This window comes from Carlito syrichta, unplaced genomic scaffold (assembly GCF_000164805.1).
Source record: "Carlito syrichta isolate Samal-C Ts95f unplaced genomic scaffold, Tarsius_syrichta-2.0.1 Scaffold305332, whole genome shotgun sequence".
NCBI classification, from domain to species: domain Eukaryota; kingdom Metazoa; phylum Chordata; class Mammalia; order Primates; family Tarsiidae; genus Carlito; species Carlito syrichta.
The window spans coordinates 34,761-59,222 of NW_007249428.1; the positions used below are offsets into that span (position 1 = coordinate 34,761).

The 24,462-nt window shown below is 41.8% G+C and overlaps 1 pseudogene; it reads right to left on the minus strand.

The window, feature by feature from the left end:
* Window positions 1–709: 709 nt before the first annotated feature.
* On the minus strand, window positions 710–12,578 carry LOC103263945 (annotated as a pseudogene).
* Window positions 12,579–24,462: the final 11,884 nt, after the last annotated feature.

The following is a 24,462-nucleotide window of genomic DNA, read 5'->3' on the forward strand; positions in this document are numbered from 1 at the left end:
TTCTTTTTTTTTTTTTTTCAAGTTGGAGTCTCACTCGGTCGCCCAGACTGGAGTGCAGTGGCCGCTCCCGGCCACCGCAGCCTCGCCTCCTGGGCTCCGGCGATCCTTCCGCCTCAACCTTCCTAGTAGCCAGGATTACAGGCATGACATTTTATTTCTAATGGACATTGCTGCCTTCAGAGGGTTGTCACCCCTTCAAAGTTCAGGCTTCCTCCTCTAAAGACCAGAGGCCAGAAACGTTATAAAATCAGATACTTTATAGTAATTGTCATTATTTCCATTTGTGAATAATATACACACAAACTATATATATAATATATAATTAATAAATGAATGTAATCTTATATTCAAGGTTAAATGTAACGTCTCTCAGGCCGGGCCAGGTTCCATACTAGTAGCGTTGGGGCGGGGCGGGGGGGGACTCTGCCTGAAAAGTGCTGCAGCCAAAATCCAGACACTTGCTACTTCAGCTCCTGACTGATCGTATCTCCTGTCACTCAGAGCTTGTGGGGGCGGGACCTGGAGTTCTTCCCTATCAACAGCGCCAGAGTGAGAACTGTCCAATCAGGCGCGGAGCTGGAGAGGAGGGGGCGGCTTCCGGGAGGTGGCGGGGTCTTTTGTCTCTGGCGCCTACTTTCCAGGAGACCTGGGGGCTTCTGTCCTCTGTGACCTGCTGGGCCTGGAGACCCGTAGGGAGGTCCCAGGAGACCTAGAAGCCGGGAAATGGTGAGTGCTGGGCGGGCGTCCAGACGGTGGAGGATTGGCGAAGCCGGCGGAATCGGTCTGCCGCGACCCGGGCTTCCCTGGCAGCTCCGGAGTCTGAATCCGAGTGCCCGTCGGCAGCCGGAACTCCGGGGTCCTGTCCGGTCCCTGCGCGTCTCCTCCTGTCTGGAGCCCCCCTGGTCCGCTCTGAGCCCGCAGTCCCTCGTCCCCCCAGATTGTGCGAGATAACTGGAGGATCCCGGGAGGATCCGCTGGTGTGCGGGGACTAAGAGAAAGTCCGGAGAAGAGCCCACTCGTGTTCTGGCCTAGTGCATGTGAGGAGCTGTGGTCCGTGGGTCCCCTGCCCTTCCTTTCTTAAACATAAAACTGTGACACCTTTAAAATGTTAAAGAGTTTATTTGAGCAAATAGATTCACAAATCGGGAAGCCCTCGCCATGGCTTGGGGTTTCGAAGAAAAGCCTTTAGTAAGGCGCAGGAGGAAGCAAACAACGTTAAATAACTAATCTGTTACAGTTCCGTAGTCTCCTTGTTTGGACTCTGCAGGTGGCTAGTTCCTGGTTATGGAATCAGCTTTATTGGCAGTGCGTGGTTGGTAAAGCCTAAGTTTTCCTTTAAGTTTGTAATTTACAAGAAGTTCATATGAGTTAGTTGGTTTTTCTTAAGTAGGACTCAAGACACTGCAGCCACTTCCGCCTAATTGCCCCCATTTAATTATTTTAAATAATAGAGGGACAGGCTCTTCCTGCAGTTTTCAAACATATGGCAAACAGGGTCTCAAATCCATGACTTTGTGGCCACAACCTGTTTTAGGACCCGTAGGAGAGCCTCAACTTTCAGTTTTTTATCAGCATTCCCAAATGCCACCTACCCTTCTGCAGATCACAGCATTATCAACTGTTTGTACTTTATTTACATTTTAAACAGACATGGTATTTTAATCGCTGCTCTTTTTTCACAGAGAAGTGGCTATTTTTTAAATACTTGTTTTCTGTTTGCAAACATTTCACATTTAAAAAAACAAAATAATCCCGTGTTTCCACCATAAAAAAAAAAACTTCTGTGTGTCTCCTTTTATCTTTCCTAAGCACAGACACTTTAGGTGGAGGTTCCCCTTTGAAACTTTTGCAGGGAGTTGTGTCCTCAGCCACCTTCCTGTCTTTTCCGCATCTTGGGTTTCAGAACTGTCTGGAGATGGATGACTCAAGATGTCCACAGTGGCCGTGTCTCTTAGAGTGTCTAGTTCAGCGATTCCCAATCCTTTTGCTATCAGGAACTGGTTTCATGGTAGAAAATGTTTCAACAGATGGGAGGCTGGGGGGGGGGTGGTTTCGGGATGATTCAAGCACATTATATTTATTGTGCACTTTATTTCTATTATTATTACATTGTATTACAATAATAATAGCATCACCACCTCAGTGTCACTTCAGGTCATTAGGTGTTAGATTCTCATAAAGAGCGCTTAACCTAGATCCCTTGCATGTGCAGTTTACAATAGGGTTTTCAGTCCTGTGAGAATCTAATGCCACCTCTGATCTGACAGAATGTGGCACTTAGGCAGTAATGGGAGCAATGGGGAATAGCTGTAAATAGTCGAAGCTTCCCTCCTTCACCAGCCGCCGCTTACCTTCTGCTGTGCAACTCAGTTCCTAACAGGCCACAGACCAGTACTTGTTGGTGGGCTGGGGACCTCTGGTCTAGTAAATATTAGCCCTGAGTCACCTCTTCCCGGAGAATAGGCTGAGTATGGGGTGGAGACTTAGAATGTCAGAGGGATGTCCTAGAGCTGAGGAGAATCTTCTGGTATACCCTTTTTTTGAAAAGGTGATCCTTGTGACATTAAGATTCCCCGTTCCCCCCAACTCCTGCTTTAGTTCTTTGCAGACACATTGGTGGTCAGCATATGGAATGCTGTCATCGATGGGGGGAAAATCTCTTCTTTCAGATTTGTGAAAGGAGAGAACTGTCCTAGTGAGGTGGTGTAAGAACCTGCAAAACAAAATGCTCTTCGGGACTAGGGGCCAAGCCAAGTGCAGTGTCTCCTGGGAGGGTGGTCCCTGAGCCCTTCAATGTGCAGGATGGGGTGGAGGATCTCTTAGTGATAGGAAGGCCTGACTTGACACTTGAGTTAGAAATGTGTGTTTGTGTTGGCACATCCCGTCCCTGGGTTTGTCACCTTGAAAAGATTTGCTCACTTATTTCAACTTCAGCTTTTCACTAATTTTAAAATGGATTATATCATTAGAGCTTGAAATAGTTTTTAAAAAACGGAGAAATAGTTCTAATAGGCAAGAAAAAAGAGGTGGATTTCGGCTTTATATTTATATTTCATGTGTTAAAAATTCTATTTATCTTTTTTATTTTGCATTGTTAGTATGGTAAGATGCTGAGGTCTGTTCTGTGTTAGTGTGAATTCACACAAAATCCCAGGGTTTAACTTTGGGAAAGCTCCACGGGAAAAATAGATACAATGGCTTTCATTGAGGCTGCAGGAAAATGAATGTATTTCCACAAGAAAGTGGTAGCTTAATTGATCAGTTACAGAACCAGAAACATCAGTTTCTCCCTTGCGCAGGTGAAGAATTAGTGACAGTGGATAACTTGGTTCTGCGTCCTGTTGTCTGGGTGTCAGAGTTTAATGCTAAATCTTATGCAATGGAACTTGGCAATGGCGAAAAATGTTCACAGATGATTGTTCACTACATGAACAATTATTATTATTTATTATTATGGAAAGAATAAATGAATTATATGTTTATGGTCTGAAAGGGATACTTTTGATTTTTTTGTTGAGATATAAAATGTAAGTTTCTTACAAGTGCCTTTCTGTAAACAGAAACACTGAGTTTGAGTGATTTTGCTGGATTCTTCAAACACTGGGTATTTATTTAAAACTAAGTGAATAACCTTGTCTGGAAAGCAGAATTACAGGCCCAGAGACTTCAAGCAAAAGTCAATTCTGATCCTACAAAAGGAGGTCACTGAAGGCCCAGTCAGTTCTTCCTAGGGAGCCTTGCCTACAGGTGTCCCAGCTGTTCACACTAGCCATGGGAGGGGGCTTTGAACTGAGAGAAGCTGCAGAGGCCTGGCAAGCTGGGAACCCCCAGATACATGTGGTTAGGGTTGGGATGGAAGTGGGGGTATCTTGCCTTTTCTGAGGGTGTAATTGTTATTGCCCTGGGACTGTTTCTAGACATTGTCAAATAAAATAGTTTCACATTTAGGCTAAAAGTAATTTATGCTAAAGGAATATTTTAAAGGTTAAGCAGACTGGGGCTTTCTTTCATGGGAAGGAGCAAACAAGATTATATAGAAGGTGAGAGGGCAGGGCAGGGCAGGATGGAGGGTGGTGAAATCAGATCAGTGAATATTTCACCCTGAAGTCAGTCTGTTCTTAGTAGTGGTATAAAGAAGGGTTTTGTGTTGGCTCAGGCTAGGGTAAGTCAGATTCTAGGGCCTGAGGGATGGAATAAAACTTAAACAAAGTTAGGTTAACAAATATTTTGGCATATTGGTCTGGTGGCTCATGCTTGTTATCCTAGCACATTGGGAGGCCAAAAGGGGAAAATTGCTTAAGGCCAAGAGTTTGACACCAGCCTGGGCAACTTAGTGAGACCCATCTCCAAAAAGATTTTTTAAAAACATTGCCAGGCATGTTGATGCATGCCTGCAGTCCCAGCTATTCAGGAGACCAAGGAGGTGGGGATCACTTGAGCTCTCAGGTTGGAGTCTGCCGTAAGCTATGGTCATGCCAGTGTACTTTATCCTGGGCAGCAAAATGAGTTTTCGTCTCAGTAAATAACTAAACAATCAAGTATTTTGTTCTTATCACTGAAGACAAAACTGTTCAAGTAATTGTTTATGAGGCAAAACATGGGAATTTGCAGAGTTTGCCACCAATTTATAGGCACTTGCTTAGAAGTATAGATGGGCCCCTGGGGCTTGTGACTGACATCTCTGGTGGGACAGTGTTGTGAGACTGAGCACTGAACCTGTGGGGTCTTTTGCTGCCTCTGAGTGGTGTCAGAATTGAATTTTTGGATGCCATCTTGGAGAATTGGTTGGTGTCCAACAAACTCTGCACATATGGTGTCAGAAAAGTTATCAGAAAAAAAGACAGGTCAGAAAAAAATCACAGGTCAGAACCTTAATGTGACTATGGGTATGGGTTTGATATCAGGTGATAACTGAGACCCTGGAGGAGAGAGTGTTGCCATGCTGGGAGGAGGGGACAGGAGGATGTGAGGAGCTCCCAGAATTGAATTCCCAGCTTCTCAGGATTTCTCCCCTCAGTGCTTAGGAGTGTGTTACCTTGGGCTACATCCCAACCTTGAGAGTGGTCCCCAAGCTTGGGAACATGTTTAACCTATGGAGTGTGGGGGTCCTTGCAGTTGAAACAGAGTGCTTCCCTGAGCTGCTTGCTTTATGTTTTCTTTATTAAATCTTGCTGCCATCTAATTCGTGCTTACTCAAGTATTTAAGGATTTATTTCATGGTTTTAGTACAATATTTTTATTTTCTTGCTTAAAAATGAATGGATACAACCTGAAGAAGGAAAGATAATTTTTGAAATAAATTGTTTCGTGTTGAGTTTTAATAGTATGACCCTCCTATGGCTTCCATCCGGGTGGGTACACCGGCCCTGGGCCATTTAGCATTTTCTTTTTCTTTTTTTTTTGAGTTGGAGTCTCACTCTGATACCGAGGGTGGAGTACAGTGGCACAGCTACACAGCCTTGACCAGTTAGGCTCAGGCAATCCTTCCGCCTCAGCCTTGCAAATAGCTGGGACTATAGGTGCATGCCATCTTTTTTTTTTTTTTAATTGTAGAGATAAGGTCTTGCCTTGTTGCCCAGGCTGGACTCAAACTCCTGCACCCAAGCAGTCTACTCGCCTCAGCCTTCCAAAGTGCTGGGAGTATAGGCATGAGCCACTGCACCCAGCCTGTTTTGGTATCTTCTTGATCTCATCTTTCTACTGCTCTCAGAAAGGACCACAGTCCTGATTCTTTCTGTTATTCTTTCTGTCTTAACTGTCTGAAGCAGAGTTGCTTTGTTTGACCTATTTTGAGTTTTTAGTAATGATATTATTAATTATTATGAAATATATTCATTAATATTAGCTTAATTATTCAGTAATATTTTAATCAATTGCAATTAATTATTCCTTGTTAGTCATAACAATGAAATATAACATCTTAATGTTAATTGATATTAACTTATTGGTAATGTTATATAAATGTTATTTTTCATTAATATTATCTTCAAAAGTTTTTTTGTGTGTCCGTGTATTTAAGTGGTCTTTTCACTTCAGTCTGGGACAGGCTGCTGTCTGAGGCTGTGGGTCACCCTTTTCACTGCTTATGACACTTGAGATTTGTCAAGTTTCTATATTGATATTGTTGGCAATGTCATTACTTTCCCCAAGTGCTAATGCTTTGTGAATTTGTTGACCTAAAGGGAGAAACTGAGGCACAAAATATATTTTAAAGAGTTTTCTTGAGCCAAGGTGAGGACAGTTACCAGAAGGACTCAAACTCAAGTAGTTTTGGATATGAGCTTAATTTGTGAGGAATAAGGCCTCCACCCACCTGAGAGATGATTCGTTATCACTAATAAGTATCTTAATTTCCCTATTTTTGGCATTTCTGTGAAATCTACCTGTCTGCTTTGGAATGGTCTCAGTTCTGGAGGCCTTCCTCCCACAACTTGCTTTTAAATTATCTTTTGGTTTATTCTGTCTTAAGTTGTACAGCCTTTACACACTTGCTTGGCAATGGCATAGATGCCCACACATCCATAAGTTTTTAATATGATGTCACACATGGCCTGAAAATCCCAGTGGCTCCCCTTGTGTAGCATAGTTATTAATTTTTTTCATTATAGGCGTGCTAATATCATTTCTCTCTCATCCAGGAGGAACCCTTGTCCATCCCCATTCCAAATAACTCCCAACCTGTTTAGTTCCCCTTCTTTCTCTTTAGTGAATTGAGGTTTTAGTGTTACTTTGGGGATGCTAAGAATGAGACTCAAGAGTTTAACCCTTTTTCTAGAGCAGCTTATTTTGTGACCTTGTCTGCTAGCCTGTTTCCTACGGCCTCCAAGGTGCTCCCCTGTTGGTGACTATTTACATGTACTACTGCTATTTCAGTTGAGAGTAGGAGGTTTTTCAGGACCTCTTCGATTAGCTCCCTATGTACTAGTTTCTTTCTCTTGCTGTTGATGAGACCGTACTCTGTCTAAATTTTTCCATAGGTATATACTACCCCAAAGGCATAAATGGAATCAGTATAAATGGTACCCTCCTGTTCTGTGAGGAAATATAAGGCTTGATTGAGGGCAAACAATTCACAGGTTTGTACAGACCAATTGTTAAGCGGTCGACCCTTCTCACATATAGACTGTTGATTTCCATCAACAACTGCATATCTATTATGCCTCTTTCCCTCTATTATTTGGTAGGACCCATCTATAAATAGTCTTGCCCCATCATGTAATGAGATCTCTTGGAGGTCTGATCTAACTTTGGTTTGATATTTAATTATATCCAAGCAGTTATTATCCATTGTTTCTGAGTTCTCATCGCCTTTCCATAGGAAACTAGCTGGGTTTAGACAAGCATTTGTGGTTAAAGTTGTCATCCTTTTCTAATAGCATAACCTCATATTTTAGGATTCAGTTTGCCATCTCCCTGCTTTTTGGTTGAGTGTGGCTCTGACCTGGTGAGTAGTACTGATTATTAAGACCCCCAGAGGTAAGTTTCCTGCTTTTTTAACTAACTGGTCAGTGGCTGCCATTGCCTGGACCCATCCAGCCATCCTTGAGAGACAAGGTTGAGTTTAGAAACAAAGTGACAGTCTGCTTCTCCCACTCCCCAAGTTTGGGTTAGTTTCCCTAGGGCCACACTTTGATTCATTGTGGCAAACAAGTGAAATGGCATGTGGTAGGAATGGAAGAGCCAGAACAGGGGCTATAATGAGGGCGCACTTTAAATCCTCTAGCTTGTTTTTCCTCCTGAGGAAAGTTGTATCTAAAACTTTAACAGTTTTAGATACAAAATTCTTGTTCTTTGGGCATAAGATTTAATCTATAGCCAGCAATAGCCAGTTAGTCCTAAAAACTTTTTGAGTTTTCTCTTCGTTTTGGGCAGGGCCAGGCTTATTATACTGGCTATTTTCCCTGGGTTTATTCATCGTTTCCCTTCACTGATGAGATGTTTTAAATATTTAACCTCCTTTTCTACAAATTGTAGCTTATTTCTTGAAACTTGCAGCCCTTTTTGACCTAGAAAGTTGAGCAAACTAATAGTAGTCTACGATACTTCCTTCCTTTGCTTTTTCAGAGATTAGTAAATCATCTACATATTGCAACAGCTGGATTCCTACCCTGAGCTGAAATTCCTCCAGGACAGTTTCTAAAATCTGGCCAAATAAATTTGGGGATTCAGTGAAGCCCTGCGTTAGTACCATCCAGCGGTACTGTTGCTTCCTTTCAGTTATTGGATTTTCCGTAAGGCGAAACATTTTAGAAACCTCCAAAGGGAACTTGGAATGGAGAGGAAAATTTTCTATGCCTTTTTTCTTCTTTCTGTTTTGTTTTTTTTTTTTGAGTTGGAGTCTCACTCTGTTGCCCAGACTGGAGTGCAGTGGCCGCTGCCAGCCACTGCAGCCTCAACCTGCTGGGCTCCCACGATCCTTCCACCCCAGCCTTCCAAGTAGCTGGAACTTCAGGCATGCACTACCACGCCCGGCTAATTTTTTGGTTTATTGTAGAGATGAGGGCTTGCCAAGTTGCCTAGGCGGGTCTCGAACCCGCGGGCTCGGGCAATCCACTGAGGCTGAGCCACTGAGCCCAGCTGGCCTTTTTTCATTGTTCCAGTTCCTTTCTTAGGATTGGCTAGAGGCTTGCAGGGGCAGCAGACTTATAACTTCCTTGGAGCCTTGAGCCCTCTGGCTCAGAGCCCTCAGGGAACTGACTCCAGCTTTTCTGTGTCCTATAAGAGGGAGGGAGACTAGAAAGAGGGTTCCTTGGGGCCTGTTCTCTTGGCCTTGAAGGAACATGGAAACTGTTGCTGGCAACTACCCAAGAGTATAATCTCTTTCCTCCTGTGAGGATGAAGCCTTATCAGTAACATGGAGAACTAGGGTCTGGCACACCCAGTCCTTTGAGCCAAACTGTGGCCAGAAAACTGCAGGTTTGGTTTCCTAGTCCACACAAAACAGCAGTATTTAATTATCTTTTGTTTCTCCTTGCTTCCCCATTGTTTTACCATTCCCCCTCACCCCCACACCCCTTGTACTATCTGGAGGAATGTCCTTGGAGGGGACTTCTTCCCTTCTTTTTTCCCCTTCTCCTGGGCCATTTACTTGGCCCTTCTTTGTTCCCCTAGGTCTAGATATTTTTTTCTTTTCCTTTTATTATAAAAGTAAAATAAAAAATAGCATTTATAAATTCAACATTTTTCCTTTAAAGTATTTGATCTAAAGACCATATTTACAATAGCAAAATGCAGAAAAAGGGAAAATACAATTTTCAGCACTGATTGTAACCATGTTTAAATGTTGACAAATACGTTTTTTCAAGTCACAGAGATAACTACAACAGAAAAAGCAATAAACCCTTTTTTAAATTGCATACCAAATGAGTCTCGATTTAAAATACCCCTTTTCTTAATCCTTAATCTGAATGCACAACTGTGCTGTGGATGGCTAGAAGACAACGCTGGGTGGGAACACAGCAGAGGGACAGCAGCAACGACAACAGAAAACAACTATGATCCAGCAGCAGCCGGCAAAGCTCAGCAAGCAACCTCACCCCCGATGCCTCAGTTTAGCCCAGTACTGTGATTGCTAGTACCATCTACAAGTGAGCCAAGCTGAAATTCCATTTATGAGCCAAGAAAGGAAGCCAAGTTTAGAAGGCCTTGAGTTAAATTGACAATGATTCAGACAGGCCAGCTTTTCTCTGAGCACCTTTGGATGCACTTTGCCTTCCTTCTTTTGGACAGTGCAGTGGAATTTTAGGACTTGGTTTACACAGTGTGGGAATTGCCTTCTTATAGGTCCTTCTTGCCCATAATCAGGGAGGCATTTTGTTAAAAGTTAGCAGTGAGCTGCCACTGGTCAGAGACTTTGTGTAGCTGAGTTTGCAAAAGGAAGTTTCCACACCACTGTCACAGATCCTATTGTTATCTCAGAGCGCAAATATTTTCTGCCTTGTGAAGGCAGATGAGATAGGCAGCGAGTGGGACTGGAAGCTGCCTGGATCACTTCAATGGCTTCAATGTAGCCCATCTGTCTCAGGGCCTCCACTAGCTCTTTGGCTCCCCAGAGACCTCATAATTGTCCATAAGCATCTTAGAAGGAGGAGGACTCAGCCAGAAGGCATTAAGTATCCCCAGACCCAATTTCTGTACCAGTTTTTGTCTGGATCAGGTATTTCTAGCAACTTATAGAGCTGCAACTTTGCATCTTTAGTCAGCTGTTTCATGTCTTCTTGTGCTGGTAAATCATCAGATGGTAAAACAGATGTAAACTCTGGCTCCTATGGTTTCCTACTTAATATGCCAAATACCTGCCAGCTGGCGGCCATGTCTAGAGGTGTGGTTACAGGCATGACTTCTTCATCCTCTTCAGCATTTTCCCCAAGAGTCATCCAGTTCACAGAGAGGCTCAAAGTTCTCTACCAGGGGATCTGCTCCTGATGCTTTGAGAAGAGCTGTCAGCCTGGTGGAACCTCTCCCAGCTGCTATATGTGGGGGTGAAGTTCCATCATAAGTGGTACTGTCCACACAAGCATCACCCACCAGGAGCAGGCAGCCTGCCAAGGAGATGCTGTCATGCTCCACAGCCAGGTGTAGCGCCATGCGCCCAGACTTCTGAGCATTGACATCTGCCCTGGTGGCCATCAGCAGCAGCAGACATGGCAGACTGTTGTTTATAATGACTAGATAAATGGCATTCAGACCTTCCCCGTTGGGTTGGTCAATAAGTAGTGCTGCCTTTTTGTGCTTGAGTAGGATACTGAGAATTTTATCATGTCCTTTTTTGACAGCTAGGTACAAAATTGAGTTACCTAAGCAGTCCAGACCACTCAGGTCAGTCCCAGCCTTCAGCAAGTTCTCCACCACATCTTCCTGCTTAGTGATCACTGCCAAGTGCAAGAGCATCTGGTACAGATCATTTCTCATGTTGATAATGTCATCAGAAATCAAATCTGATGTGATTTCTAGCAGATCCCTCACAAGCTGAGCATGAATATAGATGTTTGTTAAGTGTAAGACACTTTCACCATGTTCATCCTACACAGCAGTGAGATGGCACTGGATAGCCCGCAGCACCTTCATATCTCCTATCACTGCATAGTCAAAAAGGGCATTGGCATGCCTCTTGGCAAGCTGCAAAGCCTTTTCCAGAAAGAGGTTATCTTGAAACATAGCATTCTATTCCTTGGCTCCCAATGTATACGTTAAGAGTAACCTCATCGCTCCCATCGCTGGACTCTCCGAATTCCTTTTCTTGCTCTGTGATTACAGTGACTTTCCCAGAGAGACTTACAGCCTTTATGTTATCACTCTTGTCATGACCTTCAAAATCATTTTTAGATTCAGTGTCTATTGTTCCATGCTTCATCACAGCATTAGATTTAGTGGCACCAGGATGGAAGGTAATTTACTGTATGTAGGAAATCCATAGGACGGGAAGCTGTACTCTGGAATTGTACTTTCAGTGCCCTCACCTCCACTATCACACATGCCTCTGCCTCCAGCTCCAGCTCCACTACTACCACTGAAACTATTTGAAAAATTGGGCATGAGCTTCTGTTGTTTCCTCTGTGCTTCCTCTTTATCTTTGATTTCAGTGTAGTAGAGAAAAGGTTTGGGTTTGCTAGTTTCCAAATCAGATTTCCTCCAAAGTTGGATGAACACAGAGGCTGCTTTTGTAATATTTACATCTTTACACTTTGGAGTTTTGAAGACGATGGCAAATTGTCTGTGGGAGAAAAAAATCTCCAAATCCTTCCCAGATTCCACCATTTTCCTCTTCATAAAATTGAATCTTTTTGAACTTTGTCAGAGAAGATAATTTCTTCCCCTCCAGTCACACACCCAGTTGTCCTGTCCATTCTTACAATTTTGAAGTTGAATGCATTGGGAGCTTTGCTGTCATAGATGGCATCTGAGACCACGGGTTCTAGGTGCCTTGTGAAGGTGCCAGTGTTGTCCGGAAAAAAAGCTGTAAACATAAGTCACACCATGCTGAGGTCCATCTCCTTTGTCTGTTGAAGAGCTGCCTGGCAAATGACCTCCTTTTCCTGATCTGTGACCTGCCAGTCCCCTCCACCTTCTGCTTGTAAATATGCAAGGTCAGGGTGCACCAAGAGTCCAGGATTATAGCACCTTATACATGCTTTGGTCATTCATGCTTCCAATGTTTCAAATACTTTTTTCTTTGTCACATGAAGTATACCAAGGTTTGCAAAGCCAACCACCATGTCCTTGGGTCCAGCAGTTATAGTGCAGATCCTATGCTTGCAGTGTTTTCCCACCAGGCTGTGGGCATGTAGGTGGATATTTTTTCCATTTGTGACCAATTAAACAACAACCTTTGCTGGTCCCACATAATTGCAAATTTTGACCTGAGGGTAAGACTTCTTGTTCTTTTCACTAGATGCACCTGGTAGTCCACCATGGGTTGGGCCTTCACATACATAATGGAAACGAAATCCTCTCTGTTTAAGTTGCTCTAATATTTGAAGGTATGGGCCATCTGCTGTTGGCAGAGCCATCTGTGGTTGAAGTAGTTGAAGTAATTCTGGATTAAATATTGTATGACTCAAAGGATCCAAAAGAAACATCCTGGTGGTGAGTCTGCATTCAAACTCCCATGCCTGTGGCTCCCCTTCTGGGTGGCATGGTCTCGCCAGGCCAGGCCCATCCATGCTGTATCATATCCACAGCATGAATGGAGGGAAGTGTGGTGCTGGGGTGGTGGTGACACCTTCCTGACTGGATGACTCTGGCCTCGGCCATGCTGGGCTCTTAGAATGGCACAGGCCAAGGGCAGGGACAGCTGGAGGCACGATTCATGGAATGGCAGGGGGAGCTGTCATTGCTTCACAGGGCATTCCTGGGGCAAAACCTCTTCCTGCCTTGACTTGCGGGTGCACTTCTCTTTCTCTCAGGCTCACTCTTTCACTTCCTGACTGGAGATTCCCACTGACATTGAGAGAGCAAACAGATGGACACACAAGGGTATGCTGTGGGGGTGGGAGGTGGGCTCGGTGTCGGGGCTGGGGGAAGCTGGTGCTGAGGGGGATGCCCTGCGTCCCTGGTCCAACCTGCCACCCAACTTGGCTCCTGCCTCCACCCCCACCCACCAGGGCCGCTAGGGCCACTGGACCAGGCCTAGAATTTTTATTCCCTATTTTTGGTTAGGTTGGTAACCCAGATGCCTGAGTTTCCCTTTGTACTCAGCCCCCCTACTGAAGATTTCTTACACACACTGAGACCCACTTAATCTGTTTCTGACCATTTCCCTCGTGGGAGAACGGAACCACACATCCAGACTCTGCAGTGTATCTATGATACGTCTCAGTCACACCTCCAAAAATGCCCAACTACCAAGGCAGTACTTAGAGTCCAATTTTCCTACCTTGGTTCATGCACTAGGTTGCCTAGTTACCGTGGTGCCTGCTATCTCTTTCCCTGTGTCACCTCAGCTGTCTCCAGCACAACTGTCTTGGGCGTATCTATGGTCCTGCAGGGGGCCAAGACACCCAAGCAGAGTAAGCCACCTGAAAATCAGATGAGATAATCATAATAGATAAAGATAATCCCAGATGAGCCCTCAAATTATAAGAAACAAACTCACCCATCCAAAGTCAAAGGATGGATACGGAGACATGGAGTACAGTAGAAGCAAGACTTTAATGACGGTCTTGCAAGATTGGGTGTCTGATAGGCTAGCACACCCTGGACAGCTACGGCAAGCAATTTATTCCCTAATGCACGAATTCCTCCCCCGGTTCCTCATTGGCTGAGTACTTCGGCGTGTATAATCTTTCCTGGATGTCAACTGAGTTCCATTTTTTCCCCCTTATAAGGTCATCCTTGGTTCCCTTCCCTTATGAAGTCTCTAGTTTCTTAAGACTAGTGTATTGTTTTCTTATTGACCCATTTCCATCTCCTGATTGTTTAGGATCTCCAAGAGCTGGTGGCTGGAGATTGCTACATCCACCAACCTGAGTAGGCCTTGAAAATGAACCATCAGAATGTTTCTTACAGAGGTGAGAGGATTACCTTAGCCCAGGGGTAACTTGTCTCTATGATAAATAAAAAAATTAGCTAGGCATGGTAGCTCATTCTTATGGTTCCAACTCCTTGGAAAGCTGAAGCGAAAGGATCACTTGAGCCCAGCTGATTGAGGCTGTGGTAGCTGTGAGTATACCATTGCACTCCAGCCTGGGTGATAGAGTGAGACTCCAACTCAAAAAGTTAAAAAATATATATAAATAAATAAAGCTAGACTGAAAACTGTGGTGTTGGGAATTTTGAGATGAACTCATGTTTATTATAATTAGAGAGATATGTGTGCATGCTTGAGCTTGTATTTATACCCATGTTTCCAACTCTGTTTGCTAAGAGGGCCCAGGAACAATGACACCTCAGTATTAGCACCTAGCTCTCAGATTTGGTTTCTAAATACTATTTGTCAACAAAAGTAACCAGGGCTACTTTTAAAAATGGATAATTCTAGGGCTGAAGATGAAAAATGCAAGTTGAGCCTGGAGTATCTTGTACTGCCAGAAAGATTAAAAGTACAAAGGAAGAGAAAAAGCAGAAGGGAACGTGTCAAAGGGAGACAACTGGAAGGCAGGCAGGCAGGCAGGAAGGAAGGAGAAAGGAACATGCCAAAAGGAGTCAACCTGAAAGTTCTCCCAGTGGCCCAATGTGGAACAATTTGAGCAATCACATAAATAATGATAGTATTGGATTATAACCAGAGAATAAAATCTCCAAACTGATAATCCTCCATACTGATATAGAAATAAATAAGGAATGAAAGAAGGAAGGAAGGAGGGAAAGAAGAAAGATAAAAAGGAAGAAGAGAAAGACGAAAACCTTCCCAGAATTCCTAATAGTATGCAATGTAGATAATGAAAAATAATAAATAATTACTAGTACTTCATAATACTAATTACCGTATGCAAATTTACTGCAAAATGCAAACATTTTGAGGTCAAATAGAAAAGAGAAACTATTTGCATAGTCTCAAAAAATTTACTTCTAAATATCTTTAATATCATTTTCTATAAATGACCTTTTACTATTTAAAGCAAAATTATGCAATGTATTTATAATGGGGGATGTAACATTTATAACAGTAGCACAAAGGAAAGAAGGAGATTAATGGAATTTTTTCTTGCAAAGATTTTGTATTTTACATATACTATAACAGCACAGTTTTTGCTCTAAGTAGATTGTGATATGTTAAGGATACATATTATAATCCCCAGAGCAACCACTAAAAAAAAAAAAAAAGATGTGTCTGTGTGACCTTAATGCTTAAGAGATTTCACTTAAATGCTAATAAATGAATCCAGTTAAATTTAAAAGTATGTTTGCAACAATGTTTATAGACCTTTTAGTAATTATAGCCCAAAGTAGAAAACAACCTAAGTGTTCAATAGGAAAATAGATCACGAAATTATAGCGTGTTCATACAACAGAACACTACTCAGCAATACAAAAAAAAAAAAACCTGAAGCATATATCCTGGACAAATCTCAGCTCATAAACTGACCAAATGCAGTAAAGTGGATGTGAAATGCATAATATACATAATGTATGCTTTCAGGCAAAATAAACCTATAGTGTTAATGAATCGGCACAAAGATTGCCTCTGGAAGTAGAAAATGTTACCTCGAAATAAACTTAGGGAAATTTTCCAAGAATGATGAGAATATTGTTTTCTTTAAAGGGGTAAAGTTTATATGAGTTGTATTTATTTGTCAAAACTGTGCATTTAAGATTTGTGCCTTTCAGTGCATGTATATCTGACTTTATTTTTTTTAAAAAGCAGAACCAAAAATGGAGGTGAGAAATGGGTTGAAGTATAGATGAAACAAAAATGGTAACAATTAGTAGTTGTTGAGACTGTGTGGCAGGTGTATTATTCTAGTGTATTTATTGTGTATACGTTTAAAATTTTCTGTAAACAAGCACTTGTTTAAAAAAAAAAAGACAAAGTTGCTGTACAATATCAACTCTTAAGATCTGAATTACTATGGGGGAAAGGGAGGAAGAGAATTATTGTCAGGGGCATGAGAGGCTTATTCTCTTTTTCTCTTTCTTGGTTACACAGATGTACTTGTTTTCTAATAACTCATAGAGCTTCACACGAATGCCTTATGAATGTATTTCTGTATGCATGTTCTGCAACAAAAATGAAAATGTTTCTTTTTTTTTTTGAGTTAGAGTCTCACTCTGTCGCCTAGACTGAAGTGCAGTGGCCACTCCTGGCCACCGCAGCCTCAACCTGCTGGACTCTGGCAATCCTTCTGCCTCAGCCTTCTGAGTAACCGGAATTACAGGCATGCGCTACCACGCCTGGCTGATTTTTTGATTTATTGTAGAGATGAGGTCTCACTGCCCAGGCAGGTCTCAAACCCGCGGGCTCAGGCAATCCACTCACCTCAGCCTCCCAAAGGCGTGGGATTACAGGCTGAGCCACCGAGCCCAGCTATGTTTCATATTTTTACAGTAAATCCCAACTCAGAATCTCAGAATAAGATTTTCTTATTTAAAGTGGGACAGGATCAATCATAGCACTATCAGAGAGGTTTTAACATTTTGAGGAATTGATTCATGTCCTAACCCTTGGGTGACACCCTAGGTTGCCGGAGTCCAGCTCCAGCAGGTTCAGTGTTTCCCGAAGGATGAGCGGTGTTGGCAAATGAATGGATGGACACAGACCTGGTGTTTATGCAGGACTGCTCGTTTATTGCTAGCAAATCTATGATTTATATACCTTTTTGTTACATAGCCTTTTGGGTGACATACATGAGAAATCTTTTCTTGATATTACTCAAATTCTCCAAAACAAGTTTCTTAAAACATTAATGATGGTTATCTGCAACTTTCTGAGTGGTTTTGTCATATTTTTACGGTTAGGTGGACAGTCATGTGAAACCTTTCACGTACTCTTCTCATACTTTAACAATTAGATACAATCACTTTCCTTAAAGCTATGAAACAAAAAACTTATATGATTATTCCTTTAAAGCTAAACACACTCATAACACAAAAACACCATTACCCTATACTTGAATACCCATGACCATTCAAAATTAAGCATAATCTATGTATTAAAACTCATATTTAATCTTTTCCTAGAAATCAGGTAACAGCAAAAATTAGCCTGTTATATATTTAACTATGGCCAGGTACACTCTAGCAAATGTTTTCTGCCACAAGGAACTAAACTTTTATTTTTGTAGCTATAGAAAAACCAATTTCCAGAACAATGACATTTCTTGGGCTTCTGCCAGTACAAACTGCACAGCAATCCACGATTAGTGGGCCTCCATCTGCAGCCCCAGTTTCTTAACGTAATGTTGAAGGTTCCCCTTAAGGGGGTATAAGATTTATCTAGTAATTTGATGAAAATTTCTGGCCTCATCACTTCAGGACGGGCAATTATCTTTCCTCTCTGTGCTATAACTGCAGGGTGTATTGATCAAATTTCCCACAATCCCCCGGGGTCTATTTTCTGTGGTTGGTTAGCAAGTTGTAGTTTCTCAACCCCTAGGATTTCCACTGGCAGCATGACTAAGCAAAGCAGAAGAAGCAGAACCGCTGCTTTCCCAGATGTGCCATGCCGTCTGGGGTCATCAGTCTCCTTGACCATGTCAGAAGGCAGACCTTTGCAGTTGGTCGCCAACACTAGGTCTTTGCATTTTTACCTGAATTTATTAAGTGACATGATTTTGAATTATAATGATGCAACTTTTTTTTTCCAGCAAAGTCCTCCCCCACAGTGATGCTTACCAAAGCCAGGGCACCAGGCACAGTGCCCTATACATAGTAGAACAGTTATAGGACTGAGTTGAGGCAGGAACAGATTAATAGCAGAGGTCCCGAGTAGTATATGCAGGTAAGACTACAAGGCCATAGTTCAGCAGCAGATGTTTTTACATTCACCTGGGGAAATAACATGGACTGGGTCACTAACAGATGGTGGTTTAAAGCAGTGGTACTGGTCTTGGCTGCAGATTATAATCACCTGGAGCGCTTTGAACCAAACTGTTGTCTAGGGTCCACTCAAGGGATTCTAACTTACTGCTTTGTTGCTACTTTGGACTGGAGATTTTAAAAGATGCCCTTGCGCCGCACCCGCCCCCCCCCCCAAGGTTATTTAATATGGAGCCACGGGTAAGATGCCCTGGTGCAGGTTGAGGGATGTGTTAGCTGTGGGTAATTTCCTGTGTGCTGTGGGGATTTGCCCAATGTCTGCTCCTGAGTATAGGGTCTTGGAAAACAGCTTTGTCCTGTTAAAAATGAAAAAGGACAACTTTAAGATGAACTCAGATGTTTGACTGAACTGCAGCAGGAGGAAATGTCTTCTCAGTTTATCTTTCTGTCATTTGTTTTAAAATAAGAGTTTGAGGCACAGTAGTTCATTTTATTCTGTGTTTAAGATAATAAATAGCTTAGAAATATGAAAAACGTAAAAATTTGCATACATGTAGCGTCCATTATACATGCTTTCAGATTTCTCCTGTGATGAGAAATGACTAAAGTGTTTTCATTTCCTAAACTCTGCCCTCAGCCATTTCTCCAAAGTATTCTGAGTCCTTCCAAGTGCTTCAGAAGCATTCTCTGGAGGGATTATTCCCAGTGATGAAGAGTATTAGATAAATGAGAGGCTCACAGAAATTTTGTTTCTGTTGCAGATGTGTCACTCTCCAGGCCCTCAAAGCCATAGGGAAGCTGCACAAGTCATGTAGTCTGTGGAGGTGCATAAGCTTTGGAGTCTCAGAGTTGATCCAGAGTCCCAGCCCAGTGTTAGAAGCAGTGGGGATTTAGACATTTCCCTAACTTGGCAATAGTTATGTAACCCTAATCTGGAAAAGAGGCATAATGATACTGTCTGCAAAAATGGCTGCATCCTTTATTTCTGTAAATGTGAGAAAGTGTAGTAGTTGGAACCTAGGCTCAAAAGGTCTTTAAGCCTTCTGTTTTTCTTTCTGAACCCCGCCATCTACATGAGAGGAAGCCCTGTTAGCCTGCTGGGTTCTCTCCATAGGGAGGAGAACCAAGGTGCCCAGGTAGACAGCTAGTTCACTCCAGGGGTAGAGTCATCCCATTAACCAGCAGCCTAGCACACCTGCCTGAAAGAGCCTATCTGATGCTAACCTAAATAACTGACCAGTTCATTCAGGAGCTGATATGTTTGAAGTTGCTCTTTTATGCAGTTATAGCTAACTACTACAAGTACACATTACAAACAGATGCCAGAATTCAAAGACAGGGTGATTACTCGTTACCCGTAAACAGTAGGCAACCCTATAGGTACTGATTTCCTTTTCTCCATATGTAAAGTTGAACCTCTTGTTACATGGTGTTAAGTTATACAGAAATGTTTGTAGACACTCATTGCATGTTATTGGTGCTTAAACTCACACAGTCTTCCACACCACAGGAGGAAATAGCCGCAATCTGATCATTAGGATCAAGACCAAATTACAAAATCATTTGCCTTTATCTGTTCCCTCCATATTTGAACTGTGGGGGTCAAGGCTGAAGTAAATCTAAAGACAAGGCATTCCTTCCTCCTAGGGCCCCATAGTCCTTTGTTTATTGTCGGTTACCTGGAAGATGGATTGCTCCCTGCCAAGCAGCAGGTGGGCATTAGTTGTCTACTTGTAGATGCTTTCTGTTTGCAGTCCCTGCTCTCTCTAGGAGCATCTTCTCTTGTAAACTTGTGCTTGAGGAAAGGTGGTATAGTGGGGATGTTTCCTTATCTCTGGCAGAAATGGGGGCTTCAGGCTCTTTACCTCAGAGGATCGGAAGACTCAGAGTCCTCAGAGCTATACTTCACTGTGGAAGCCTGTGGGGCTACTGAAAACCTGGAATATGAGTGTTCTCAACTGAGATGTGCCTTAAAGTGTAGAATGAGGTTTAAAGATACAGTGCCCCCAAAATACTAAATTACTGAATATATATTGGTCACCTATTAAAATGATAATATTTTGGATATTTTGGGTTAAATAAATTATTACATCCAATTTTACCTGTTTATTTTTCTTTCCTGTCATGTAACCACTAGGAAATTTTATATGACACGTGGCTCACATTTTATTTCTATTGGACATTGCTACCTTAGTGGATTGTCTTCCCTTTTAAAGCTCAAGCTAATCATTAATAAAACAACAACAGATGCTGGCAAGGATGCAGAGAAAAAGGAACACTTCTACACTGCTGGTGGGAATGCAAACTAACGCAATATCTTTGGAAGACAGTGTGGTAATTTTTGAAAGAACTAGAAATTGACCTTCCATATGACCCAGCAATCCCCCTATTGAGAATATACCCAGAGGAACTCAAAATCATTCTACAAAAAAGATACCTGCACATGCATGTTTGTTGGAGCTCTGTTCATAATAGCAAAAGCATGGGACCAACCATGCTACCCCTTCAAGCTGGACTGGATAAAAAAAATTTGGTACACATACACAATGGAATATTATGCAGTTATAAAGAAGGACAAACATATGGACTTTGCAGCAACTTGGATGGATTTGGAGTCTATCTTACTCAGTGATCTGTCACAGAAACAAAGAACAGAATACCGTATGTTCTCACTCATAAGTGGAACTGGAACAATTATAAGAAAGAGATTGGCAGTAGTGGGAAACTGCCAGGGGGAGGGGTGGTGGGATTGGCAGTTGAGGGGAAATGACCAGGGGAGGGAGGGGCACACCTCATCAGCAAGGGTACCTGCATAACCCTGAATCGTACCCTACATCTTTAAAATAAAAAATAAAAAATAAAAATAAATAAAGCTCAGGCCTCCTCCTCAAAAGAACAGAGACCAGACAGTCATGAAATCTGAAATGTAAAAATAATTTTCACTGGGTGTTTTTATTTGTGAATAACATATTTCATAAATAGTTATAATCTTATATACAAGACTAAATGCAAATGATTAGAAAGAAGGTGGCAAGGAAGGGCAGGATGGAGGGTGACAAAATCAGATCCCAGATCTGAGAATTGAATGATAGGTTGTATTTGGCCTGGAGTGAGAGAGAAACTTAAGTAACAGTTTGTTAACAAATATTTTATTCTGACCACTGTAGACAAAACTGTTAGACTAATTGTTTATGAGGCAAGAACAAGAAATTTTAAGAGTTTGTATTTGTGATAAGTATATAAGGGAGCAACATCTAAGTCATAATGGGAAGGGTGTTTCTTTGCAGTAAGATGCTCTTGAGAAACACAAAGGATGGGGTTTTTTTTTAAAAATCACAGCTATTCATTAGGATTCTTGGTAAACCTAATTAAAGTGTTTTGCTGAGTTTTGTGTGTGGTTCTTTCAAATTATTAAACATGAGGAGGGGTATGAAACCCCTGATTTATAGGCAGTTGCTTAGAAGGAAAGATGGGTCCCTGGAGATTGCAGCTGGCTTCTGCAGTGGAGGCAGTGATGTGGGGCTGAGCCCTGAGCTGCTGGGGTCTGTGCTGAATCTGAGTGGTGTCAAAATGAATTTTTTGGACACACAGTCGATGTTGATAATTATTACAGTTTAGGGAATCCCTTGCATTTTTGTAAGAGAAACGGCTTAAACTGACTCCAGATGACTTAGTGGACATTGGTTAAAATTGAGATTATGGAGGAGAGAGCACTGCCATCCTGTGTTACAGCCTGACCACCTGGCTCTTCTTATGCCCACTGCCCAGAAATACCAACACGCTGACAGCAGTCATTGCCATAGAGAAAGAGTTTAACATTGCAAAACAGTGAGGAGGGTGGGAGATAGTTCTCAAATCTGCCTCCCCGAGACTCTTAGACTAGTGTTTTGTAAGTAATAATTTGGCTGGCAGGGGCCTAGAGAATGAGTGCCAATGATTGGTTAAGGGTGAAGTCATGGGGTGGGGGGATGTCACAAAACCAGTTTCTTCAAGGAGGTTGCAGGACTGTGGGGTCATTTTCTCGGTACATGTCCTGGGTTTGGGTGAGGCCTTGGGTGAATCGGAGTGTAAAATGTGAAAAAACTTATAAACCCTTTTTAGGTTTTGTAATTAATATCTATAAAGAGTCCTGCAATTGACCTTTGGACAATGAGCCTTTATAGAGGTAGTTTTAGGAGGAATGTGTGCAGGAGGAGGGGGCCCCGGAGATTAAAACTGCTCACACTCCTTGGCTTACCCTGGCTTCAGGATGCCGTCAGAGAGATCTGCACAACCTTAGGCCCATTGCTTAAGAGAAAATATGTTTATCAACCTAATGAGCAGGTTTCCCCTTCCTCAGGGGGTCAGGACATAAAGTTCATTGCTCTCTACTGAAGTGACTTTGTAAACAGTCATGCAAGGAGAAGTGCAGACTTAGGCTTAGAAACAGTAGATTAGTTCATGTTAGCCATAGCAGCTTTACAGGGCTCATGTCTTAGCAACTCTTACCCCATGGCCTTTTATTAATTTTACATAGCTAGCTTTTTTTTTTTTTTTTTTTTTTTAACATAGGTGGCTTTATGAGGAGGGGACAGTAAGATGTGAGAAGTTTCCAGAATTAAATTCCCAGTTTCTCGAGTTTCCCTCCCTCACTACTTAGGAGTGATAACATCCTGGGCCACATCTCCACCTTGAGAGTAGTCCCCAAGCTTGGTATTGTGTGTAATCTATGGAGTGTGGGTTCCTTATGAACTGGAGGTGAAACAGGATGCTTCCCTTTTTTCTTTATAACATCTTGCTGCTATCAAATTTGTTTGCCCAGTTATTTAGAAATTTTAATTCATAATTTAAGTATAAGATTTTCATTTTATTGGTTGAAAATCTCAGGAAACTAATACAATCTAAAGAAGCAAAGATAATGTTGGAAATAAATTGTTTTGTGCTGAGTTTAAAAAAGAATATGACCCTCCCTGGCCTCACCATTCAGGTGAATAAACAGACCTTGGGCAGTTCTGGTGTCTCCCTTATCTCATCTTCCTTCTACACCCAAAGGGGACCACAGTCCTCCTGATTCTTTTGTTGTTCTTTGTTGCTTAACTGTTTATCATGAAGCAGTGTTTTGCTTGTTTCTTTATCTAGAGTTTTTATTAGCTTTATGTTACCGTCAGTATTATGCTGAAAAATTTTTTGTGGTTCCTTGCCTCAGTTTGTTGTTCATACATGCTGCTGTCTGAATCTGTGGTTCACTGAATGAACTCAACCGTTTTACAGCTTATGGGGCTTGAGTGAATTCAAGTTATTTTTTTAGGTTGTTGTCAATGTCATGTCATTCTTAGTTTTGTCCCCCAAATATAACATCTGATAAGTTTATCACTCACTAAAAATATTGGTGGATTTCAGATAAATTAAAATTTACTTTAAAATGGCAATAAGCTGTATAGATCAACCATAAATCTGACCATTTATGTGTCTATGTGTTTAAAATGTTTACATTTATGTGGTTTTTTCATCTATGAAATAGTTTTCCATCATTTTCTCACATTTAATTCTTTTATATGCTTGTTTTTGTCCTTTTGGGTGGAGTAACATATACTGTCAACACTAATTCATATTAATTTGTGAGAACTAAGTATATTTTCCTCCCAAATTTTGTTTTTTCACTCCATTTTACCCCTTGATGCATGCTTCCTCCTCCCCACCTTTATTTTATTTTAAAAATGTGGGGTACAAGTCAGGATTAGGTACATAAGTGGTCTATGTACAGGTGAAGTTTGGGCCTACCATTGGTCCTTACTTCCCCTGGTTTAGGATCAGGCACACTTAGTGATATTATGGTCCCCTGCTCCCTCCCTCCCCTGGCAGTGTCCTGCTACTGTCAATCACTCTCTTGTAGTATTGTGATTAATCTTCAGGACCCACTAATAAGTGAGAACATATGGATTCAGTTCTTTGTTTCTGTGATAGATCACTGATAGATTCTGAATCCATCCAATTTGCTGTGAAGTCCATAATTTTGTCCTTCCTTATGGCTGTGTAATATATTCCATCATGTATATATACCACATTTTTTTATCCAGTCCACTTTCGATGGGCAGCACAGTTGGTTCCGTGTTTTTGCTATGGAATAGTGCTGCAATAAACATGCATGCTTTGTTATCTTTTTTGTAGAATGATTTGAGTACCTCCGGGTATATTCCCAGAAGGGGAATTGCTGGGTCATATGGAAGCTCGGTTTCTAGATCTTTTAGAAATCACTACACTGTTTTCCATAGAGATTGTTCTAATTTACACTCCTATCAACAGTGTAGAAGCGTTCCCTTTTCTCTGCATCCTAACTGGCATCTGGTTTTTGTTTTTGTTTTTATTAATGATGGCCATTCTTAGTGGAGTTAGGTAGTATCTCAGTGTGGTTTTAATAGGTCTGTTTGTTTTTTATACATTGAACTCATTTAAGTTCCTTTTAGATCCTGTAGGTTAGGCCTTTATCAGATAAATAGTTAGCAAATTTTTTTCCCCTTACTGTGGTCTGTCTCCCTGCTTTCTTGATGGTTTCTTTTGCTTTAGAAA